Below are 25,266 nucleotides of genomic sequence, written 5' to 3' on the forward strand. Positions count from 1 at the left end.
ACTAAGTCCCCGGGCTTGAAATGGTGGAGCTTGGTTCTTCGATTATAATATCTTTCGATTTGTTGCTTTTGGGCGGCCAATTGGACGAGAGTAGCTTCTCGTTTTTCATCCAAAAATTTGAGGCTAGTGTTCATAGCCTCATTATTTGATTCTTCTGTCATGTATCAAAATCTGGCACTGGGTTCGCCGACTTCGACTGGTATCAATACTTCGTCACCATATACTAAGGAGAACGGGGTTGCCCCTGTACAAGATTTTGACGTTGTTCGATATGCCCAAAGGACTTCGGGTAGGATTTCTCTCCACTTTCCTTTAGCGTCGTTCAACCTCTTCTTTAGGTTTTGAATGATAGTTTTGTTCGCTGATTTGGCCTGTCCGTTCCCACTGGGGTGGTACGGTGTTGATAATATCCTTCTTATTTTGTGATCTTCGAAGAATTTCGTCACTTTGCTGCCAACGAATTGTTTCCTATTGTCACATTCTATTTCGGCGGGTATCCCGAATCGACATACGATATAATCCCAGATAAAGTCTATAACTTCTCTCTCTCTTATTCTCGAACTCCTGCGCTTCAACCCATTTAGAAAAATAGTCAGTCATAAATAAAATGAATTTGGCTTTACCTGGGGTCGATGGCAGAGGGCCGACGATGTCCATTCCCCATTTCATGAACGGCCATGGGGATAGGATTGAGTGAAGTTGATCCCCGGGTTGATGGATCATTGGCACAAACCTTTGACATTTGTCACATTTTCAAACAAATTTCTTCGCATCTTTGCCCATATCGATCCAATAATACCCTGCTTTGATTATTTTTCGGACTAATGGATCGGTGCCAGAGTGATTCCCACAAGTGCCCTCGTGCACTTCGTGTAGGATGTAATCGGTATCTCCCGGACCCAAGCATACTGCCAATGGTCCATCGAATGTATTTCGGTATAGCGTTCCATCTGAAGCCAACGTGAATCAAGCAACTTTAGTCCGTAAGGCCCTTGAATCTTTAGGGTCCGATGGGAGCTTTCCGCTCTTTAACTATTCAATATACTTATTTCTCCAATCCCAGGTTAGGCTTGTAGAATTTATCTCGGTGTGACCTTCTTCGATCACAGATTTTGAGAGTTGAACGACAGTCCCCGGGCTCAAGTCACCTTCCTTGACCGACGATCCTAAATTTGCAAGTGCATCAGCCTCACTGTTTTGCTCTCGTGGAACATATTGTAAAGTCCATTATTTGAAATGGTGCAAAGTGACATGTAGTTTGTCCAGATACCGTTGCATTCTATCTTCTCGAACTTCGAAGGTTTGTTTACTTGACTTACCACCAGCAAAGAGTCACAATTGGCTTCAATGACTTTTGCTCCCAAGTTTTTAGCTAGCTCGAGACCTGAAATCATGGCCTCATACTCGGCCTCGTTGTTAGTCAACCTGGTAGTTTTAATAGATTGTCTAATAATGTTACCTACGGGTGGCTTTAAAACTATGCCTAGACCGGACCCCTTTACGTTCGAAGCCCCGTCCGTAAAAAGAGTACATACCCTTCAGCAGGATTTCTTTTTCGACTTCGGGTACATGGGTTGGCATGAAATCGGCCACAAAGTCTGCTAAAATTTGAGACTTGATGGCCGTACGAGGTTGATATTCGATATCGCACCCACTGAGTTCGACGGACCATTTGGCCAACCGGCCTGATAGTTCGGGCTTGTGCAAAATATTATAAAGTGGGTAAGTTGTTAATACACATATGAGGTGACATTGAAAGTACGGTCTTAACTTTCTAGAGGCGCTTATCAGTGCAAGTGCCAATTTTTCTAGGTGCGGATATCTAGTTTATGCTTCTCCTAAGGTTCGACTTATATAATAAATGGAAAATTGCGTACCTTGCTCTTCTCGAACTAGGACACCGCTTACTGCGATTTCTGATACTGCTAAGTATAAGAGAAATTTTTTGTTTGTTTTTGGAGTGTGAAGTAGTGGTGGGCTCGACAGATATTGTTTTAGTTCCTTCAATGGCTGTTGGCATTTTGGGGTCCAAGCGAAATCGTTTTTCTTTTTGAGTAGGGAGAAAAATTTGTGACTTCGATCTGATGATCTCGAAATGAATCGGCCTAAGGCCGCAATTCGTCCTGTTATCCTTTGTACAACTTTTACGCTGTACACGATGGTGATGTCTTCGATGGCCTTGATTTTATCGTGGTTAATCTAGATTCCCCGATTTGACACCATGAAGCCGAGGAACTTGCTCGAACCGACCCCGAAAGCACATTTTTCGGGGTTAAGCTTTATGTTGTGTTTTCTCAAAATCTCGAACGTTTCCTGCAAATGGGTCAAATGGTCCTCTGCGTGCAGGGACTTAACTAGCATGTCATCAATATGAACTTCCATTGATTTACCTATTTGTTCTTCGAATATTTTATTCACTAGGCGTTGGTAAGTAGCTCCTGTATTTTTTAGCCCGAAGGGCATCATATTATAACAATATGTTCCATATTTGGTGACAAATGAAGTTTTTTCCTGGTCTTCCGGGCTCATCTGGATTTGATTATACCAGAGTAGGCATCGAGAAAAGTGAGGATCTTGTGGCCAACCGTGGCATCGATCATGCGATCGATGTTGAGCAGTGGAAAAGAATCTTTGGGGCATGCTTTGTTCAAATCCTTATAGTCCACACACATTCTAAGTTTGTTCCCTTTTTTAGGCACTACAACTACATTGGCTAGCCATTCAGGATATTTCACCTTCCGAATGGATCCTATCTTGAGGAGTTTGGTTACCTCGTCCTTTATGAATGCGTGCTTTACCTCAGACTGGGGTCTTCTCTTTTGCTTTCCCGGTCTGAACCTAGGGTCCGAGCTTAGACGATGCGTCGTTATGTCCGGTGGGATCCCTGTTATATTTAAATGGGACCAGGCAAAGCAATCAATGTTATCTATAAGAAATTGAATAAGTTTCTTCCTGAGTTCGGGGTTCAACCCCGTTCCCACATATACCTTCCGTTCGGGCCAGTATTCGATTAGTATGACTTGCTCCAGTTCCTCAATCGTTGATCTGGTGGCATTGGAGTCATCGGGAATCACGAAGGACCGAGGGATCCTTTGATCATCATCTTCTTCGATCTTCTGGTTATCTGGTTGGGTCAAAGCCAATGTCTGTGATTGCTATTTGGTATCTCGACCCCCCTCTGAGCCCGATCCCTTTACCGGCGAAGGCGAGGATATTGGTTTTGCTTCCTCGACGACGAACATTTCTCTTGCGGCTGGTTGTTCTCCGTATACTGTTTTGATTCCACTCGATGTTGGGAATTTAAGGACCTGGTGTAGGGTCGAAGGTACAACTCTTATGTTGTGGATCCATGGCCTTCCGAAAAGGGGGTTGTATCTCATGTCGCCTTCGATTACGTGAAACTTTGTTTCCCGGATGGTTCCGGCCACATTTATTGGTAGAATTATCTCGCCTTTGGTGGTTTCACATGCCATATTGAATCCATTTAGAACCAAAGTTGCGGGTACGATCTGATCCTGCAGGCCGAGCTGTTCTATGACTCTTAATCTGATGATGTTGGCCGAGCTACCTGGATCAATCAACACACGCTTAATTTTAGTTTTATTCATGAGTACAGATATTACCAGTGCATCGTTATGAGGTTGTATGACTCCTTCTGCATCTTCATTATTGAAGGACAACGTTCCCGTGGGTGTGTAATCTTGAGTTCGAGATTGCTTTTCTCTCACAATCGACGTCTTAGTGCGCTAAGCACTGGTCCCTGAGGGGTATCGATGCTGCCGATGATCATGTGAATGATGTGTTGTGGTTCTTCTTGTTTGATGTGCCTGCCGAAATACCTGTTTTTAAAATGGTTCTTCGCCTATCGCTAAAAAATTCTCGAAGGTGCCCTTTGTTGAATAACCGGGCTACTTCCTCTCTTAGTTGCCTGCAATTTTCCGTTCTGTGGCTATGGGTGCCATGATATTCACACATTTGATTGGGATTCCTCTGGATGGGATCGATCTGTATGGGTCGAGGCCATTTGGTGTCTTTGATGCGTCCGATAGCCGATACGATGGCGGATGAATCAATGCTGAAGTTATACTCCGATAACCGAGGTGCTTCCTTAGATTCGGCAGGCCTATCGAACCTACTTCTGTTCATCAGCCCCCGGGACCCTTGACCTTGATCATTTCTTTTGTTATTTTGCCTGAGGTTATGTCTCGATCCACTGACTCTGTGGCTTCCGTCGAACGGTTGGTATCGATCCCCGATCGGGCCTCGTTCTCGATTAGTATCCCTTCGAACAGCAGGTTCAGACCCCAATTAATCATCTTCGACTCTAATTTTTGATTGGTACCGATTGTGCACGTCGGCCCACGTGATGGCTGGGTATTCGATCAGGTTATGCTTTAATCGCCGTGAAGTCGTCGAACTTCATTAGTTCAAACCTTGAGTGAAAGCCTGAACAACTCAATCTTCTGTGACTGGTGGTAAGTCCATTCGTTCCATTTGAAAACGAGATACGAACTCCCTCAACATCTCGTTATCCTTTTGTCTTACCTTGAAGAGGTTTGATTTCCTTGTTGCGACTTTTATGGCGCCGGCGTGTGCCTTCACAAAAGAATCTGCTAACATGGCGAACGAGTCGACGGAATTTGGTGGCAGGTTGTGATACCAAACCCCTTTCAAGAGGGTCTCCCCGAATTTTTTCTACAACACAGATTCGATTTCATCGTCTTCTAAATCATTGCCCTTGATGGCGCATGTGTAAGAAGTGACGTGCTCGTTGGGATCAGTCATTCCGTTATATTTGGGACTTTCAGGCATACGAAATTTTTTGGGGATTGGTTTTGGGATTGCGCTCGAGGGGAAAGATTTTTGCACGAATTTTTTCGAATCCAACCCTTTTATCATTGGTGGAACTCCCGGAATTTGATCAACCCTGGAGTTGTAAGTTTCTACTTTTTTATCGTTGTCTTCGACTCGCTTTGTGAATTCCTCGAGCAATTTAACAATTTCGGGAGTAGTTCCCGATTCTCGCTCATTTGACTTCACTATGGTTGACTCCGTTCTGTGGGTAATTTCTCGAGGTGGATTGGGCTCCAGCCTGCTTTGTAGTTGGGTTTGTCTTTGCAACTGAGCTATTGCTATATGTTGGGCTTGTAACATATCGAAAATCACACGCAAGCTAACGCCATTTTCCTCGACGTTGTGGGTATCTCGAGCCGCAGACCGAGTGCCATCATGGATGCTATTTTCGGGTTCAGCATGCAGGTTCGCCTCAATGGCTATATGCGAATTGATGTTTATTGGCGCTCTGATTCGAGCTCCAACGGTGTTTACGAGTGGTCCTTCAATACCGGGTGCCAAGTTATTGTTTTCGTCCTGAAGACCGGCCCCGTTATCGATTGGTGAAGCCATTTGATTGATGGTTAGTCGTGGCTAATCCGAAATTCAAGATATTTTTGGAGACAAGTGCAAAACACAATGGCGTATTTTTTCAGATTCGTATCAAATAACCACTGTTATCCTTGGTCCCACGGTGGGCGCCAAACTATTTACCCAAAAAATGGGTCGAGTTAAATTTATACGTAGTTTCAAGGATATGTGGCGCAACTAAACACAAATTGTAAGGATGAATAGAAATATAAATACGGATTGCAAAGAATATGAAAATAGATAAGATTCTAAAGAAAATGAATTTTAGGATTCAACAAATAGAAACAATTTAAGAAGCCTGAAAGAACGATTCTTTACTATGGGAGAATATAGTATTTTTATTACAATGTAAGCCTAGAAAAACTTGTCTTTACAGAAATGGTAATCATGCCCTTTATTAGTGGAGGGACGTTGCTCTAAGCATAATAAAATAAATACTCAGTGGGAGACCCATGATAAATTAGATTTTCCACAATTTCTGCCAAGATTCTCTCTAGTGGGATTGCAATGGCTTTTGTCTGCGAGCTCGATATTGCTTAGAGCCCTCAATTTTGGTTTGAGCTCGATTTCGACTCGAGCTCGATTTCGACTCGAGCTCTCGATCTTGGCTCAAGCCCGATTCTAACCCGAGCTCTCGAATTGATTCGGGGTCAATGTTGGTTGGTGTCTGGACTATAAGCATGATAAATTTACTCTGCATCATGGTTCGATTTGGATTCGAGCTCGATAACGATGTCGAACTCGACATGGATCGGTCTCCCGGGTTAGAGGTTTGTTTGTTCCATCTTCGGAATCTCACTTCGATCGATCATCGTTCGAACTCGATCGGATGTGTGAAGGCCAAAATCTATTTCGACCGTATACAATAATCATTACTTTGCTACACCAATGTATGGTCAAGAAATGCCTCTTCAATTCATTTTTACGGCGAAGAGTGAAACTATGTTTCTAGCCAATGAAATAAAGAGAATTATTGGTTCATAACGTTTCATGCTTCTTCCAAACTGAAATGGTTTCTTCAAAACCAAAAGTTGCCACCGTTTCTTAAGTGCTTTATATTTTGTTTTTTGTAATTAAATAGGGTCTTAAGATAAAAGGGTAAAAAAGTAATTTGACTTTTAACTTAAGTGCTTTCCACTTTTAATATACTATAAATATAGATTAGTAAAGAAACTTCACATTACAGGTTTTCTTCTAATATTTTCTTTAATCTATTTTAATGTGTTTGTTGGAACATAAACGGTAAATAGCTATTTGTAAGAATTAAGATCTATTATGAAGTTGTTGTGTTGCTATAGTTTATATCTCATTTATTATCTGAGTAGTATTTAAGTTTTTATTTTTCTCTTAATCCTGTTGGGTATTTAAAATATTATTCCTTGAATCTTGAGTATGCAAGTATTTTCTATTTACTGTTTTGGCTAAAATATTTTCTTAAATTTTTGGTGTTAAAATAATATTATTGTTAAATGGGTAAGAATAGTTCAAACAATAAAGTTATATCTAATGCCATGAAATTTATTAATAAGAAGTACAGCTAAAGATCAAGTCCATCATGAGTTTTTATTTTAAGTCTATTAATTTGCGGCAATACCACTTCTAAAAAAAAAATATTGTTTTACTTCCCTTCAAAAGTTCATGTAAAATCCTTGTAGTCTGTTTTGGGTTTGGAGTTTATTTGAAAATTTTCTTTTATGTGTTATTTTGAATTTTTCTTTTTCTTAATTTTTTGCAAAAAAACTCACGTTACAAGTTTCAATGGAAGGTTGTGATATTTTCATTGATTAGTTTTCTTAATTTTACGTTGATCTCTCTTCCAATGTGACTAATAGTGAATATCTTATTTGGTTCAATTTGTAATGTGGTTTCATTTTTTTTTTAATATTCTTTTATTTTATCATGCTTGGATTCTGGTTTGGAATTGTTGGACATTTATTCTTTTATTTTTATGTGATGTTGATACCGAAAGAATGAGTTTATGGGAGAGTACAGCTCATTGAGACATTTTAAGGATTGTATATAAAAAATAATTGTGAGGGAGCGAAATATCATGACCCAAAAATTTCACCACATGTGCCGTGATAACACTTAGTCTCTAAGACTAAGTAAACCGATTATATCATAATTCAAGCCATTTTGGCTGATATCCCAGATCCACCACCTTTGGTCCCCATTGTATGGCTGATACCGATCCATGTTCGATCTTGACTCACGATCAATGTCTCTCCTGAATCTGTCAACTGATCCGACGGGATAAACAGACCCGGAACGGCCCCCGAGTTCATCGTCTTCGACCCTGATTTTTTATTGATACCGATTATGCACGTCGGCCCAGGTGACAGTCAGGTACTCCACCATATTTTGCTTCAACTGCTGTGAAGCCAATGAGCTTCGAGCATTGCGTCCCTGGGTGAAGGATTGAACGGCCCAATCATCAACGACCGGGGGCAAGTTCATCCGTTCCATTTAAAACCGGGACACGAATTTTCTAAGCATCTTGTTATCCCTCTTCTTCACTTTGAAAAGATTTGACTTCCTGGTCTTGACCTTGATAGCCCCGACGTGCACTTTTACGAATGAATCTGCAAGCATAGCAAACGAGTCAATAGAATTAGGAGGTAGGTTGTGATACCATATCATAGCTCCCTTGGATAGAGTTTTCCCGAACTTTTTCAGCAGGACAGATTCGATCTCGTCATCTTCCAAGTCGTTCCCTTTGATGGCGCATGTATAGGAGGTCACATGCTCATTTGGGTCGGTCGTTCCGTTATACTTAGGAATTTTGGGCATGCGAAAATTTTTCGGGATCGGCTTCGGCGCTGCGCTCAGAGGAAAAGGTTTTTGAACAAACTTCTTGGAATCCAGTCCCTTCAATATCTGAGGCGCTCCTTGAAATTTGGTCGATCCTGGAATTGTAGATTTTCACCTTTTTGTCATTGACTTCGATCTACTTCTCCCTTGATTCTATCTATTTTGTCAATTCCTCGAGCACTTTTATGATCTCGGGGTTAGTTCCCGATTCATTTTCATTCGGCCTCCCCGTGATCGGTTCATTTCTGCGGGTGACTTTCTGGGACGGCTCGGGCTCAACTCTGCTCGGTGCTCGGCTTTGGTTCTGCAACTACGTTATCACTGCATGTTGAGCGTGTAACATTTCTAAGATCACTCGCAAGTTGATCCCATCGTTTTCACCGTCGTGCGTATTCTGGGTAATTGATTGGACTTCCTTGCGTATGCTGTTCTCGGGATCGGTAGGCAAATTTGTGTTGATGGCCATATGCGAACTGGTAGGTCACAGATATTTCGGCTTTCTGTTTGCTATGCTAGATCGTCTGACAATATTCTTCGAAGTCGTTCGAGGCTAGGATCGATTCCGGGATTGCGCCCTTGATATCCTCGAAGGCTGGTATTATGCCCCCGGGTTCCAACCCGGTGGGACTTAGGCTCGGTTTCGGTCCCTTATTGCCATATTTCGAGCCTGGCTTATCTTGTCGGAGGTTAGGATGTACCATGAGCTCGATTTTATCCGTGTACAATGCTAAAAGTGAAAGTTTATTTTTAAAATACTGGACAAGTAAAAGAGAACGGAGGGAGTAATTGATTTATGAACATTAAACGTTGTTCCATAAGCTGCCCCCATACCTAAAATATTCGCACTGAAAAATATAAGGATGTATATTGTAAAATAAATTGCTTTGTACTGTTCAATGCATCTACTTTTAAAATTAATTGAAAAATCAAATTCTTAATCATCTGAGCATAGGATGTAGATTGTGCGTTTTGAGCTTGCAGGAAAAAACTAGCTTAAAACTCTAATTGGTATAGATTTTCTTTTGACTCCAACTTTCTGTCATAAGTTTTCTTTCAAATAATAATTCCTGGTTTGCGCACACCAAATGCCAAAAAGAGGTTATTTGAGATTACACTTTCCACTCACAGTATCTGTCTTAAAACTAAAGCACTTACGAAGTTAAGCAATCAATGAATGTGCATATAAATACAAGTCAATTAGGATCAAATTGTGATTAAAGTATGCAATGAAAGAAGATACATCGCCTCAAGATTAAGAGCATGAAAGACTTTTTTATAAAACTCCACGTGATTCATGGTAACAACTTATTTTATAAACCTCCATTGGTTGCGCCATTGAAGCTCATTTAAGGTTGAATTTAAAATTGTAAGTTCTCAAAATTAGAATTCGTTTCGAGCGAGCGAGTGTTGTTAAAATAGAATAAGTACATCTCACAGAGTTTGAATCTCAATTTTGAGACGATTTGTTGGAGATTTGAGGTAGTCGAATTGAAATGTGATCGGTCAAATTCGAAATAGAAGATGAACGTGGTAGAAGATAAGATGTATATATCCCGTATTATTTGTGTATCACATGTATATCCCTTGTATATCTATGTATACCTATGTGTGAGATACTAGTCAGATACATGTGTCGCAGAGAAATTTTTAAACTTGATTTCAATTACGAATTTTATCTCTAAACTAGTCCAAATCACCTGCAATCTTTCTCAAATTTTGTATATTGCATTATTTATGTATTTTCAACGAATTTCAACAATATCTATTTTAAAAAATTATTTTTTGCCTAGGTATTTTGAATATTGTATATCATTAGTAATTCTTTATAGCTATTTTCGGTAGCATAACTTGATGGCTAATTGTTGGTAGATATTGTTTACTTGTGGGTATTCCTGTAGTTTTTCAATATTTCTATACACACAAGTGCGTGTATATATATATATATATATATATATATATATATATATATATATGTATGTATATATGTATGTATATATTGAGAAAGAAGGGCATTTTGGTGCTGGTTTTGAATTTTGCTATTGGTTTCATAGAAGTTGAATGAAGCTCCTGTTGTTGACCAGGAGCTTGTGATGTTATTATGTTAAACCCCTCACTATCAAAAGGAAGCTTTCTTTATGGGAAATCTACACACAAAATGCCCATTTGGGCCAAACTAATTACCCGCCCCCAAACTTATTGCAAGATATACCCATGCGGTCCAACACAATTACCTCCAATCTTACCACGGACTTCAAGCCAACGTAAACCCAGGAAGTAAGACACATCTGAAAATCTACAAAAATTTACTTTACCAAGGATTTCAATATCTTTCCTCAGGTGATATCTCAGTGATTTCGCTAAGGATTTCACATTTATCGTCCCCGTTACAGTCACCAAATTATTTTCCCAATCCATTTTCATGTTCCTGCATCCTGTATTTTAGTCGTTGTTCAACACGTAGCGAGTCGAATTTTGTGGTTTGAAATCGCACGAAATATATCAGCGACGAGTTCGATAATGCTATATTACCTCCGGTTCGAGTGATAAGTTTGTAAATCTGCTCATTGCATGCGTCGCAGTTCAGAGGGAGTTTAAACACTGCAGTTGTCACTGAAGGCTGTTCGATCGGAAATTGAGCAAACAAGAAAAGTTGAACAAATCGAGAAATGAGAATTGGTCGATAATATTAGTAATAAGCTATGTTGGCTCAAGGGTGGTCAACTGAACACCTTTCGCCGAAAAATTATACTACGTATAAGATAAATTATTACTTGTTATTGATTAAAAAATACACTTTAAACATCCTTGCATAGCCCACTAGCAAAGGGTGTTCAAAATAACATGAAAATAGCATTTCAATTTTTTTTTTGAAAAGCTCTTAGATCTTCAAAAGCTATGTATTCTTGCTAAAATTGTAAAGTTGAACATATTGAATGATGGTTGGGGAATTTTATAGGGTACAATATCTTTCTATATTGAGTTAGTTGTATATAGTATCAACATTCATCAATTTCAAAAAATTAAAATTTTATTTTATACTCAAATATAACTCAGTAAATATATTTATATATTGAGAGTAGGAACATGCGTAACACGTGTATTGTAAATTTTACCAAATAATAAAGGGGGATTTGCAGTCATACCCTATATTTGTGCCACCTTTTAACATGTACCCTATTTTTAAAAATTATTGATTTGATAGCCAGCTGACAAAAAATCCGTAATAATATAACAATTATACCCCTGACAAAAGATATAAAACCTTCATCACGTATTAATCCCGTGATCAACAACCTCATTCGTGAAAAATTTCACATTGAAACTAAAACTTCATGTTAATGCATGCTGAAATTATTTATCCTACAGTCTACAGTTGTTACGATCCAAAATTCACTAAAAGTCGTGATGGCGCCTAACAACGCCGACAGGCAAGCCAACGGTAATTGATCAACTTAATTATTCATTTTATTACTTTCGAAATCAAAATCTTCATTATTTAAACAGCATAAGGTAAAATGATAATAACTACGTGAACTATAATAACGAATAACCAGTAGGAACTCAAAAAATCCGGTGTCACAAGTGCATGAGTATCAACTAGGAAATATAATAAATTACAATATCTGTCTAGAATACAAATTAGACAGGAGAATATAAAAAACGTTGATGGAGACTCTATAGGCTGCAGATCGTAACATGAAATGCAGCTCACGGTAAAGTCCCCGCAATAGCCGCACCTTTGCGCCCAAAAGACCACCAGACATATATGTACATACACAATAAGTACAGCAAGTGTAGCATGAGTATGTAAATCAACGCGTACCCAGTAAATATCTAGCCTAAACCCAAAGAAGTAGTGACGAGGGGTCGACATCGACACTTACTAGTGGTCCAATAAGACTGATATAGTATAAGTAAACAGATGTGAGTCAGAGTAAATAAATGAAATAACAAGTATAAATAAGTGGTAAAATTCTCCTCTCAGCAATAACTCGAGCTCTCAGCTAGTAGTTACCTGTTCAATCGGAGTATATATATATATATATATATAATAGGACCTCACCAGATAGGTCGTCACGGTTCAAATCAGGAAAACTCACAGATATACTGGCTTCTTGTCAGTTATTACGCACGATTTCATAAGAGTATTTTATAGAAATGACGAGGCGTACGATCCGATCCCATCATAATATGTGCATTGCCGAGGGTCGAACAACACGAACCATAGATACATCTATTATATTGCCGAGCCAAACGGCTCGTTCCCATGAGAGTGATACAAAATCCTGCCCCGATCCCATCATAATGTGCGCACTGCTGAGGGTCGAACGATACGAACCATAGATGTATCTATTATAGTGTCGAGATGAACGGCCCGATCCCATTAGAATAAAAAGTTTTAATGGGCCTTTGATCCCATTCACGAATAAACGTGTGAGTTATTAACTTAAGAAAAACTTTTAGATGAAAACGCATAGCGCGAGAGAAATTCGTAAGAGGAGTATAATTATTCCGCGACTAATCATAAAGCCCGTCAAATCTCTACAATAACAAGTCTATCACTCTACGCAAGTCTGGTCTCAAGTCGTAATGTAAAATAAAGGAATTTAATAGGCAAGGGACAACTCAGTTAGTACATTTATAGCATGGCGGAAACCTAAGTCTACCCGAACATAACATGAATCTAGCTACATACATACTCTCGTCACCTCGTGCGTACGTAGCCCCGCAATAAGTAGCACATATCAATTACATCACCTAGGGATAGATTTCCCTTCACAGAGTTAGACAAGAGACTTACCTCGCTCCGAAGTTCCATAACCGGCTCCAACACCTCTCAAACACCTCAAATCGATGCCCGTCTTTCCAAAACTAGTCAAATAAATGGGCAAATCCATAAATATATACTTTATTATCCATTATTAATCAATTTATAACAATTCCCAACTCCGCTCGAAAAGTCCATAAAGTCAACCTTCGGACTCACGTGCCCGGACTTTTAAAATTTTCGAAGATAATCATTACCCATACCACCACGAACTCAAATACATAATTTATTCCGAAAATTCATGTCCAATTTCGTGATCAAAATCTAAAAATACCAAATTATAGATTTTTCTATCAGAATCCCAAAATTTTCATAATATTTCATGTAATTACAAGCCCACATGCATATATTTAACTCACAATTTGTAGAAATTACTTACCTCATGATTGACGCTGAAAATGACACTCCAAGGACGGTTTCCATGGAAGAAATGAAATGAAAATGAGCCAAACCCTCGCACTTAAACAAGCCCTCTACCCAACGATTATCGCACCTGCGGCCACTTGACAGCTTCTGCGGTTCTGCAGGTGTGGCCAAAATTCCGCTTCTGCAGTTCTGTAGGTGCAACCAAAATTCCGCTTCTGCGGTCCCCCTTCAGCCTTCCTCCCTTCGCACCTCGCATCTGCGACCAGGTATCCGCTTCTGCAGAAATAACGAACTCACTCCCCCTCGCACCTGCGTACCCCTTTCCCGCATCTGTGGTCTCGCAGGTGCGGCACAAACCTCGCACCTGCGCACCCAACCAGCCTCACTCCCTACCGCTTCTGCGGTCTCGCAGGTGCGGCACAAACCTCACATATGCGCATCCAACCAGCCTCACTCCCTACCGCTTCTGCGACCCCTGGGCCGCTTCTGTGGTCTTGCACCTGCGGCCATAATCTCGCAGGTGCGATTGCACCAGAAGCCTTAAGCTTCACCAGTTTCCTCCAAGTCCAAACTCGATCCGCTTCCAATCCGATTCGCACCCGAGGCCCTCGGGACCCTGTCCAAATATATCAACCCATCCCACAACATGATAAAGACGTAGTCGAAACCTCGAATCACGTCAAACAACATCAAAATTACAAATCAATGGCCCAAACCTTTCTTTCAACTTTCCAGCTTTCAAATTTTACCGAACGCGTCCGAATTACACTTAAACATCCCGAAATGACGCCAAACTTTACGTGCAAGTCACAAATCACGATACGAATCTATTTCAAGGCTCGTAACTCCAAACGGACATCAATAACATGAAAATCCACTTCAAACCAAATTTATAAAATTTTAAAACTTTCAAAAATGCCAACTTTCCATAATAAGCGCCGGATTTGCTCTCGGGTGATCCGATACTCAACCTGAACATACACACAAGTTTGAAATCATCATACGAACCTATTGGAACTTTCAAATCTCGATTCCTAGATCGTTTACTTAAAAGTCAAACCTTAGCCAATTCTTCCAACTTAAAGCTTCCGAAATTAGAATTTTCTTTCCAAATCAACTCCGAACTTTCCGAAATTCAATTTCGACAATACGTGAAAGTCATAATACTTGAAGTGAAGCTACTTAAGGTCTCAAACCACCGAACGACGCGCTAGAGCTCAAAACGACTGGTCGGGTCGTTACAACAGTTTTGTCATGAGTTTTATCCGAAACTTCAGTTTAAACATGCTAAAGTTTTTTAGTTCATTTGCTAAAATTTCAAACTAAACATGTTTAAGTTTTTGTCCTGTAGTATGTAATTTTCTAATGAGGGTTTGCTACTGCATGCTGAAGTTATTTAGTTCATTTGCTAAAACTTATACCAAAACATGCTGAAGTTTTATCCTGCAGTCTACGGTTTTGTCATGAGTTTTATTCGAAACTTCAGTCTAAACAAGCTAAAGTTTTTAGTTCATTTGCTAAAACTTCACACTAAACATGCTTAAGTTTTTGTCTTGCAGTATGTAATTTTCTAATGAGTTTTTATTAATGCATGTTGAAATTATTTAATTCATTTGCTAAAACTTCATACCAAAATATACTGAAGTTTTGTCCTGCAGTCTACAGTTTTGTCATGAGTTTTATCCGAAACTTCAGTCTAAACAAGCTGAAGTATTTTAGTTTATTTGCTAAAACATAAGACTAAACATGCTTAAGTTTTTATCTTGTAGTATGTAATTTTCTAATGTTATTTTTGCTAATGCATGCTGAAGTTATATAGTTCATTTGCTAAAATTTCATATCAAAACATGCTGAAATTTTGTCCTACAGTCTACAATTTTGTAATGAGTTTTATTCGAAACTTCAGTATAAACAAGTTAAAATTTTTTAGTTCATTTGCTAAAATTTTACACTAAACATACTCAAATTTCTGTCTTGCAGTATGTAATTTTCTAATGAGTTTTTGCTAATGCATGCTGAAGTTATTTAGTTCATTTGCTAAAATTTCATACCAAAACATGTTGAAGGTTTGTCCTGCAGTCTACAGTTTTGTCAATAGTCTTTTATTAAAGAAGGGTAAAATCGTCTTTTTAAGATGCTTTTAACAAAAAAATGGGTACGAATGCAAATGAAAAATAAAATGGGTACAAGTTAAAAAGGGACAACCAAATAGGGCGCCCCATGCAATATTTACATAATAAAGACTCCTAACCTAAAAGAATAAGAAGTTGGGTGTGAGATTTAGGCATGGTTTTAGTCACAAAATAAATATTAAGTAAAAATTTGAGGTTTTGAAAATAATAAATATTGATCATGAAATTGACACACATATAATGAATTATATTCATTTATTCATGATCTTGTCTAATAATATTTATTTAAGTAACAAACTAAATTAACGTATACAAACAAATATATTAGTAATTTGAAATTATAATATCTTATGATTGCTTATGTCTTAATAACCATGTATATTATGATTCGTTATGTAGTAATCAATAAAAATGGGCAATAATGTTAAACTTTGATCATAATATTTTAATTGATTTCAAAGTTATAAATATTAGGAAAAATAATTAAATATTAATTTTATCCTATTTGAATTTGTTTTTAAAGACTAAAAAGGTTTACTAATATTTCGCTATGAGGCATTGTGCTTTAATAATAGTTCATATATATTTTTATTTATTAAAGAAATATAACATCATGTACTTTGCTCGCAAGAAAGAAAGAATATTGTCTTCTGTCTATTAAAATGAACTTAAAAATAGTATTTCATTGTTTTTTTTTGAAAATCTCTTGGATCTTCAAAAGCTATGTATTCTTGCTAGAATTGAAAAGTTGAACACATAGAACTGGAACTAAGTTTAATTGAATATATTGAATGATGATTGGGGAATTTTATGAGGTATAATTTTTTTTTTATTGAGTTAGCTATATATAGGATCAACATTCATCAATTTCAAATAATTAAAATTTTATTTTATACTCGAATATAACTTTCAGTAAGTATATTTATATATTGAGAGTAGGTACATGCATAACGGAGGTATTGTAAATTTTACCAAATAATAAAGACTCCTAACCTAAATGAAAAAGAAGTTGGGTGTGACATTTAGGCAAAACCGATTCGATTCTGAAACTACTACACACCGTCATCTCTGACAACCGCTTCTTAGACACTTTCACCACACCCTGCCCCGAAGGCAAATCAAAGAAGACCATAACACCGGCAAGCCTTAATGCATTCAAACAAGGACGACAACACCGCATCACAATGAAAATTTTATCACGTTCGAAAATCTCAACTCTCGTTACTCCATCAACAAAGCCTGAACATCCATAGTCCGATTGTCTTTCCTTTGCTGGAATTGAATGTTGAACCTCTAAATCATGCACTGAGAAATTCTCCTTTCAAGTCATTCACTGTCTCGACACATAAACAAGCACCCTACCATTATACCAACACCGTGCAATAACAACGCATGGACATCATAGCAATCTATGCATAGCCTCAAAACCATCGAAAATATAGATTCTGAGCTGAAACGACAGAACGTCCTTCCACAAGGGGACGATAATAGGTTGCCCGAATACGCAAGGAAAACATCCAGCACCACGTCTGCAATACCACTACAACTCCTCGATGCTCAAGTGATAACAAGCGCTTCACGTCGTATAAGATTTAATAGGAAGGAAATAAAAACATAAGCCTCAAAAGAATCAAATCGCAAGATGAGGAATCAAGAAGGAAAGTGCTCCTAACAGCCCTGTAGCATCTCGAAGATAAGTACAGATGTCTCCGCACCGATCCGAAAGACTCTACTAGACTTGCTCGTGACTCGTGAGACCTAAATGAACCTAACGACCCAAAATCCACTAAAGGTCGTGATGACGCCTAACACCGCCGTCAGGCAAGCCAACGGTGATTGATCAACTTAATTAATAATTTTTTAAAAATCAAAATTTTCATTAATTAAACAACATAAAATAGAATTTACAGGGTAAAATGATAATATTTAAATGAACTACAATAATGAACAACTAGTAGGAACCCCCAAAACTCGGTGTCACAAGTGCATGAGCATTAACTAGGAAATATAATAAAATACAATATATGTCTGGAATACAAGTTAGACAGGGGAATATAAATAACTCTGATGGAGACTCTATATGATACTGATCGTAGCATGGAATGCAACTTTCCATAAAGTCCCCGCAAATGCCGTGCCTCTCCGCCCAGAGGACCACAAGAAACATATATATACATGTACAATAAGTGCTGCAAGTGTAGCATGAGTACATAAATTAGCGTGTACCGATTAAGTATCTAGCCTAACCCTAGAGAAGTAGTGACGAGGGGTCGACATCGACACTTACTAGTGGTTCAATAATACAGGTACAGTAAGAAGTAAATAAATATGGGGTAGAGCAGATAAACGATATGAACCAATATAAATATGAGGTACAATCCTCCTCTGAACAGTAAATTCAAGCTCTCACTAAGAAGTTACCTCTGAACAGTTCAAATCAAGAAAAGCTCACAGATACACTGGTTTTTTTCAAATATTACGCACAATTTTATAAGAGTATTTTATAGAAATCCCGAGGCTTACGACCCGATCCCATCATAATATGTACACTGCCGAGGGTCGAACGACACGAATCATAGATACATCTATTATATTGTCGAGGCAAATGGCCCGCTCCCATGAGAGTGTGATACAAAATCTTGCCGAGGCGAACGGCCCGATCCCATCATAATGTGCGCACTGCCAAGGGTCGAACGACACGAACCATAGATGTATCTATTATACTGTCGAGGTGAATGGCCTGATCCCATTAGAACAAAAAGCTTTAACGGGTCCTTGACCCCATTAACGAATAAACGTGCGAGTTATGAACTTTAAGGAAAACGTTTCGATGAAAACGCATAGCGCGGGAGAAATTCGTAAGAGGAGTACAATTATTCCGCGGCTAATCATGAAGCCCGTCAAATCTCTACAATAGCAAGTCTACCACTCTACGCAAGTCTAGTATCAAGTCGTAATGTAAAATAAAGGAATTTAATAGGCAAGGGACAACTCAAATAGTACAGTTATAGCATGGAGGAAACCTAAGTCTACCCGAACATAACATAAATCTAGCTACGTACGGACTCTCATCACCTCGTACGTACGTAGCCCCCGCAACAAGTAGCACAAATCAAATACATCACCTAGGGGTAGTTTTCCCCTCACAAAGTTAGACATGAGATTATCTCGCTCCGAAGTTCCATAACCGGTTCCAACGCCACTCTAACACCTCAAAACAATGCCCGTCTTTCCAAAACTAGTCAAACAATATGCAAACCAATAAAAATATACTCTAATACTCGTAATAAATTAATTTATAACAATTTCCAACTTCGCTCGAAAAGTCAAAAAAGTAACCCCCGAGCTCACATTCCCGGAACCCGACAAAACTCACAAAATACGACAACTCATTCCGATACGAGTTCAACCATGCCTACTTTATCAAATTCCGATAACGACTCGACCTCCAAATCTTTATTTTTCATTTTTGAAAGATTTTGCCAAAAATCTCCTTTTCTTCCAATTGATTCACTAATAATTGATGAATATAACCATGGAATCATGAAATATAATCACTTTCGGATATAGAACACTTACCTAAGTCAAAGTCATGAAGAACTCCTCAAAATAGCCCAAAATCCGAGCTCCAAAATCCAAAACGAAAATGGAAAAATGACCAAGTTTCGACCCTTAAGTCTTCTGCCCAGGTTCGCATTTGCAGCCAAAAATTTTGCATTTGCGAAATAAAAGTAAACTCCAATGAACAGTATTCGCAATTACAATGAACAATGTTCCCAACTGCGAATGAACAGTACCTCACCAGAAACCAGCAAACCCAAACTTCTCCGAAATGATCCGAAACCACCCCGAAACTCATCCAGAACCTCCCGGACACAAACCATATATGAATTTCAATCATAAAATACGCTACGGACCTGCTCGTGCACTCAAAATACTGAAAAGAGGTTGTATTGACCCAATATTCACCATGGTCAAACTCCAAATCTTTTAACTTTACTAGTCTCTCAACCAATGATCCAAAATACACCCAAGCCGCTCGGGACCCCATCAAATCATACCAACAAGTCCCAAAACATGATGCAAACTTAGTCGAGGACTCAAATCACATCAAATAATGCCGAAACTATGAATCGCGCCTCGAATCGAATTATGAGTTATGAAAATTTTAAATTCTATAATTTGCGCCGAAGTATATCAAATCAATCCGGAATGACTTCAAATTTTGCGCACAAGTCATAAATTACAATACGAACCTATTCCAACGCTCGAAACCTCAAACAGACATCGATAACACCAAAATCCACTTCAAATCAAACTTAAGAAATTCTTAAACTTTCAAAATGTTAACTTTCCATAATAAGCGTCGAAATGCTCCCGGGTGACCCAATTCTCAACCCGAACATACGCCCAAGTCTGAAATCATTATAAGAACCTATTAGAACCTTCCAATTCTGATTCTGAGTTTGTTTATTCAAAAGTCAAACCTTAGTCAATTCTTCCATCTTAAAGCTTCCGAATTTAGAATATTCTTTTCAAATCAGCTCCGAACTTTCCGAATACCAATTTCGACTGTACGTACAAGTCATAGAACATGAAGTGAAGCTACTCAAGGTCTTAAACTGCCGAACAATGCGCTAAAGCTCAAAACGATCGATCGGATCGTTACAAACGTAGAGGCAAAAATTTAGGCTAGGCAGAATATTTTTAACTATAGAAAAGATTTCGAAAACCTTAAACGTATAAATAACTACTCCAATGTAGGGAGTAGAACTATTAGGCAAAAATTAACTTTCCTAGATCGTTAATAATAAGAGAATAATTAAATAACCATTTTTAAATTATAGGAGAATTAATTAAATAATTATTCCTAAATAATAATGAAATACTAAAATTGCAATTTTGTCTTATGTGAACTTTATATTTTAAAAGGTAAAAAAGGCCAACGACATTTCGCTAAAGGCATTCGTGCTTTTAATATAGTATGGATATAGATTTTTTTGATGGCTTAGGCTTGTGAATGTGAAAAATAAGAAAATGGAAGAGGAAAGTATTTTGGTGGACAGAAATCCTATATAGTATCAGAATTTAAGTTATGTGGAATGTGTAAGAGAGCTTTACCCCTTCAATTCAATTTAACATTTTATTATAGGTTACTTAATAATTATTTTAAGTTATCAATCATCATTACATATTTATTGAATAAAGTGACATATGATTACCGACTTGATGATGTAAATATATTTTTAACACGATCTTATATTCCTTCCAATATTATCTTCTTTGTAATGATCCGACCGGTCGTTTTGAGCTCTAGCTTATCGTCCGACGGTTTGAGGCCTTCAGTAACTTCATTTCAGGTATTATGACTTGTACGTGTGGTCAGAAATAAATTTTGGGAAGTTCGGAGTTGATTCAGATGGAAAATTCTAAATTCAGAATCTTTAAGTTGGAAGAATTGACTGAGGTTTGACTTTTGAGTAAACGACCTCGGAATCAGAATTTGAAGGTCCCAATTGATTTGTATGATGATTTTGGATGTGGGTGAATATTCGAGTTGAGTATAGGATCTCCCGAGAGTATTTCAGCGCATATTATGAAAAGTTAACATTTTGAAAGTTTAAGAATTTCTTAGGGAGTCCGTAGATGCAAATGGTTTCCGCATAAGCGGATGTGCATCTGCGTAGACTGTGTTTGTGGGCCTGCAGAAGCAGAAAGCTGGCATCTTGGGGGAAAACCGCATCTGCGAGGTAGCTTCTGCAGAAGCGGAGGCGCATAAGTGCAAGGAGTTCCGCAGATGCAGAAAATTGACTGGGCAGAATATATATTCTAGCCAATGCGGGATTTGCTCATTTCATCTCATTGTTCTCTCTTGGAGCCGACTTTGGGGCTATTTTGGTGAGCTATTTCATCCACCTCTTGGGGGTAAGTGTTTCTAAATCACATTTGATTATATTTCATAAACACATATGGAATATTAACATGGAAATTAGTAGAAATTGGGAGATTTTGAAAGAAACCTAGGTATTTTGGATTTTTTACTACAAAATTAGACGTGGAATTGGGAATAAATTATATATTTGAGTTCGTAATGTTGTGGGTAATAATTATCTTCGAAAATTTTCAGAATCCGGGTATGTGAGCCCGATGGTTGACATTATTGACTTTTTGAGTGGAGTAGGGAATTGTTATAAATTGATTAATTATGGGTAATATAGTATATATTTATGGATTTGCACATTTGTTTGACTAGTTTTACAGAGATGAGCATCAGTTTGAGGTGTTTGAGAGGTTTGGAGCCGGTTATGGAATTTTGGAGCGAGGTAAGTCTCATATCTAACTGTGAGGGGGAAACCACCCCTAGGTGATATATTTAATATGTACTACTTGTTGCGGGGATTACGTACGCACAAGGTGACGGGAGTCCGTACATAGTTAAAATTTATGTTATTGCCAGGTAGACTTAGTTCACACCATGCTATGACTCTACTATTTGAGTTGTCCCTTGCCTATTAAATTTCTATATTTTACATTACTACTTGAGACTAGACTTGCGTAGAGTAGTAGACTTGCTATTGTAGAGATTTGATGGGCTTCATGATTAGCCGTAGAATAATTGTACTCCTCTTACGAATTTCTCCTGTGCTATGCGTTTCATCAAAAAGTTTTCCTTAAAGTTCATAACTCGCACGTGTATTCGTGAATGGGGTCAAGGACCCGTTAAAGCCTCTTATTCTAAGGGGATCGGGCCGTTCGCCTCACCAGTATAATAGATACATATATGGTTCGTGTCATTCGACCCTCGACAATGCACACATTATGACGGGATCAGGCCGTTCATCTCAGCAGGATTATGTAGCGGTTTTAGGATCGAATCGATGTTTCTAAATGTTGATGGCTCGAGAAAGATGATCTTCCATGAGGTTTAGAGTTGGAAGCAATTTATTAGTTCAGGTACTACAGAGATGGATTTTGATTTTATGCAACATTTGGGTAGCGAAGGATGAGGAAGGACATGGTGGGGGGTGTCTCGCGGTGGTCAAATTACTAGCAGGTCAATTATGAAGAGCAGAGGTCGAGAAGTTTCTTAAAGGAGGTGGTTTAATCGAAGTGGGAGTGACAGAGTAGCATATGGATTATGTGGTAGGAAGCCACTTACCTTGAAGAAATTTTAAAGCGATTTGGGAATCATGGTGGATAATGACTAAGTCTATGCATTTCATTTGGGATGGTGGTTGTTGGACGGAGGAAGCTTGATTATGGTAGAGGGGAGTTTGCTGGAAATGGATCGGTGTGAAATGTGACTTCGAGTTAGAAAATGTATTATCGGACTGTTAGTTGATGTCAATGGGGATGAATAGACTTTTACAACTGCTGGGCGAGCCTGGGCTTAGGAGAGTTTACTGATTTCGTGGTAGTTTTACCTAGTGCATCGTCATTGGAAAATGTCGGTAAGGAATTCCACAGGTGGGTGATCTCCTGTGAGCAGATTAGCGGTTGCGTGATTCTGATGAAGTTTCTGCAAAGAGTTCTACTTACTACCCAGCAGAAGGTTGAATATGTGATTGTGGTGGATAATTCAGAATGTTCATGAGAAGTTTGACGGACGATTTAGAGAAATTTGGCGGGTTAAAGGCGCGAGATCATGGTAATTGAGAAGGAGGAATCCTCGTGGGTTCTGGGTTTATGTAATGGTAGCTTAAAGCTAAGTGGGGGAGCCCCACCGTCTACGATTAGATCACGTGGTTTTCTGCTTGTGCGATTTCTAGTTATCGGTGTATTGGTGGGTTATTATGACTGAGGAATAAAAACATCATGGGTAATTCGGGCAAAGAACTTGATGGATGTGTGCTATATCTGGCTTTATCGATTCATGTTCAGGTTTTTGGGAAGAGTTTATGCTTTTTGTGGATGCGATATACAAGGAAAAGAGTTCAACCGGTTGCTTCTTTGAGAGGGTGTTCATGTGGTAGTAGAGCGTTGGAGTTTGGTTATATTCAGGACCTTGTCAGAGTGGGTGAATCTCGACAACAGCCCTAGTGAGTTCAAGAATTAAAGTATAGTGCCTAAGTATTTCTGGTCCGTTGTGTGGCTAAGGATTGAGTTGTTGCAGTGGATTATGAAAGGGGGCTTGGAGTGTTCTATGTTATCATCGGGCCTGCAGGGCAGTATTAGAGGAAAGGGATAAATAGCTTCGGATTTACGGAAGGTCTTTCAGAATGGGTGTAACAATTGGAGATTCTATTATGCACATGAGGAAGGTACGAGACGGTTCATGGGTATTGAGACGATGTGGTCTCGTGAAGTGGATCACTCGGGAGGAGTGTTGTTGAGTTTCGTTATGATTCTTGAATGGAGCTACTATTATTTCTAAGGCAAGTCAAGAGTCAATTGGAAGAAGTTGGTACGGTTGGTAATGGTTGAATCAGCATGATTGTGGCAAGGATCAATTCCTTCAACGTGTGAAGTTATACACATGGTTTGTGGTTGTATGTGCGGGCTCGACAGCCACCATGACTTGATTAATTTGGGAGGTATTCGATTCAATATCCTTGTGGTGTTAATGGATTCCATAAGAGTCATGGTGGTTTAGATCACGACTTGAGGTTTGTATTTTCTATAGCATGGGAATTTGAAACTTGAGGATCAAGATTGCGGTACGGTGTTGACAAGAATGTCACGAGCTCGGATGAACCAGGAAGAATTTAGATGTTTAGAGTAAGCTGATATTATCCTAGTGTCGCATGGGAATGGTGTTCTATGGAAGGAGCATTGTGTATTGATTTGCGGGTTCTTGAATTGCTTTACATATTAGTACGGTTGGTGGTATGGAGGTACAAACTTTGCTACCTGGTACGAAAGGTCGTGGGAGCGTACCCCACGGGGAGATTTGTATAAGTGTGACATGTTAGTCATTTGATTGTTAAAGATTGAAACCAAGTATGGAGATTCTGGTATTGTCGCTAATGTGAGAGTTTATGCCTGGAAGGCGCTCTAGTCCTTTGGTTCTGAATTGTGGGAGTTTTTTCTGGATTGAGACGGTTTGATTATTCGCACATATGTTATGGTACCGTGTAGCTTGTGGTATTATATGAGAAGGATAGCTCTTGTGATGCAGGTCATTTATTACACCTTAGTCGTGCTTGGGTTTTGTAGCGTACGACGCTATCCGTCTCCCAAGGGTGGTATTTTCACACTTGGCGTGCTTATGATCGATATTCGGTATTTCATAGGTATGAACATTATGACTTGATGGGTATTTACTTATTTATTTTTATATGTGGATCGGGTAGCACGCCACCACAGATACGTTATTTAGATCGGATTGCATGCCGCAACGGTATCGTGTTTAGATCAGGTTGCACTTCGCAATGGTATCATATGTGGATTGGGTTGCATGCCTCAATAGTGAGATATTGAGTCTGGTTCCCTATATCTATTCCTATGTCTTTGGTTTCTCATTCTCTGAGAAGGGTTCATAGCATCTGTTCAGTCATTTATTTTGTTACGCGTGTTGGGTAGTCCTTTTTCAGAGTTCATTTTTCCTTATGTTTCACATTTGAGTTTGTAGCTTGTTGGCTCATTGTGGGAGTCATATGAGAATTTTGGCAGTGTCTGAGATAGCTTATTGCCTGAGCAGCTTGTACTGGGTGAGATAAGGTTATTTTACCTGGGATTAGTGCGATCGAAGTTATGAAGGCTATA

This window comes from Nicotiana tabacum, chromosome 9 (genome assembly GCF_000715075.1).
Source record: "Nicotiana tabacum cultivar K326 chromosome 9, ASM71507v2, whole genome shotgun sequence".
NCBI lineage: Eukaryota > Viridiplantae > Streptophyta > Magnoliopsida > Solanales > Solanaceae > Nicotiana > Nicotiana tabacum.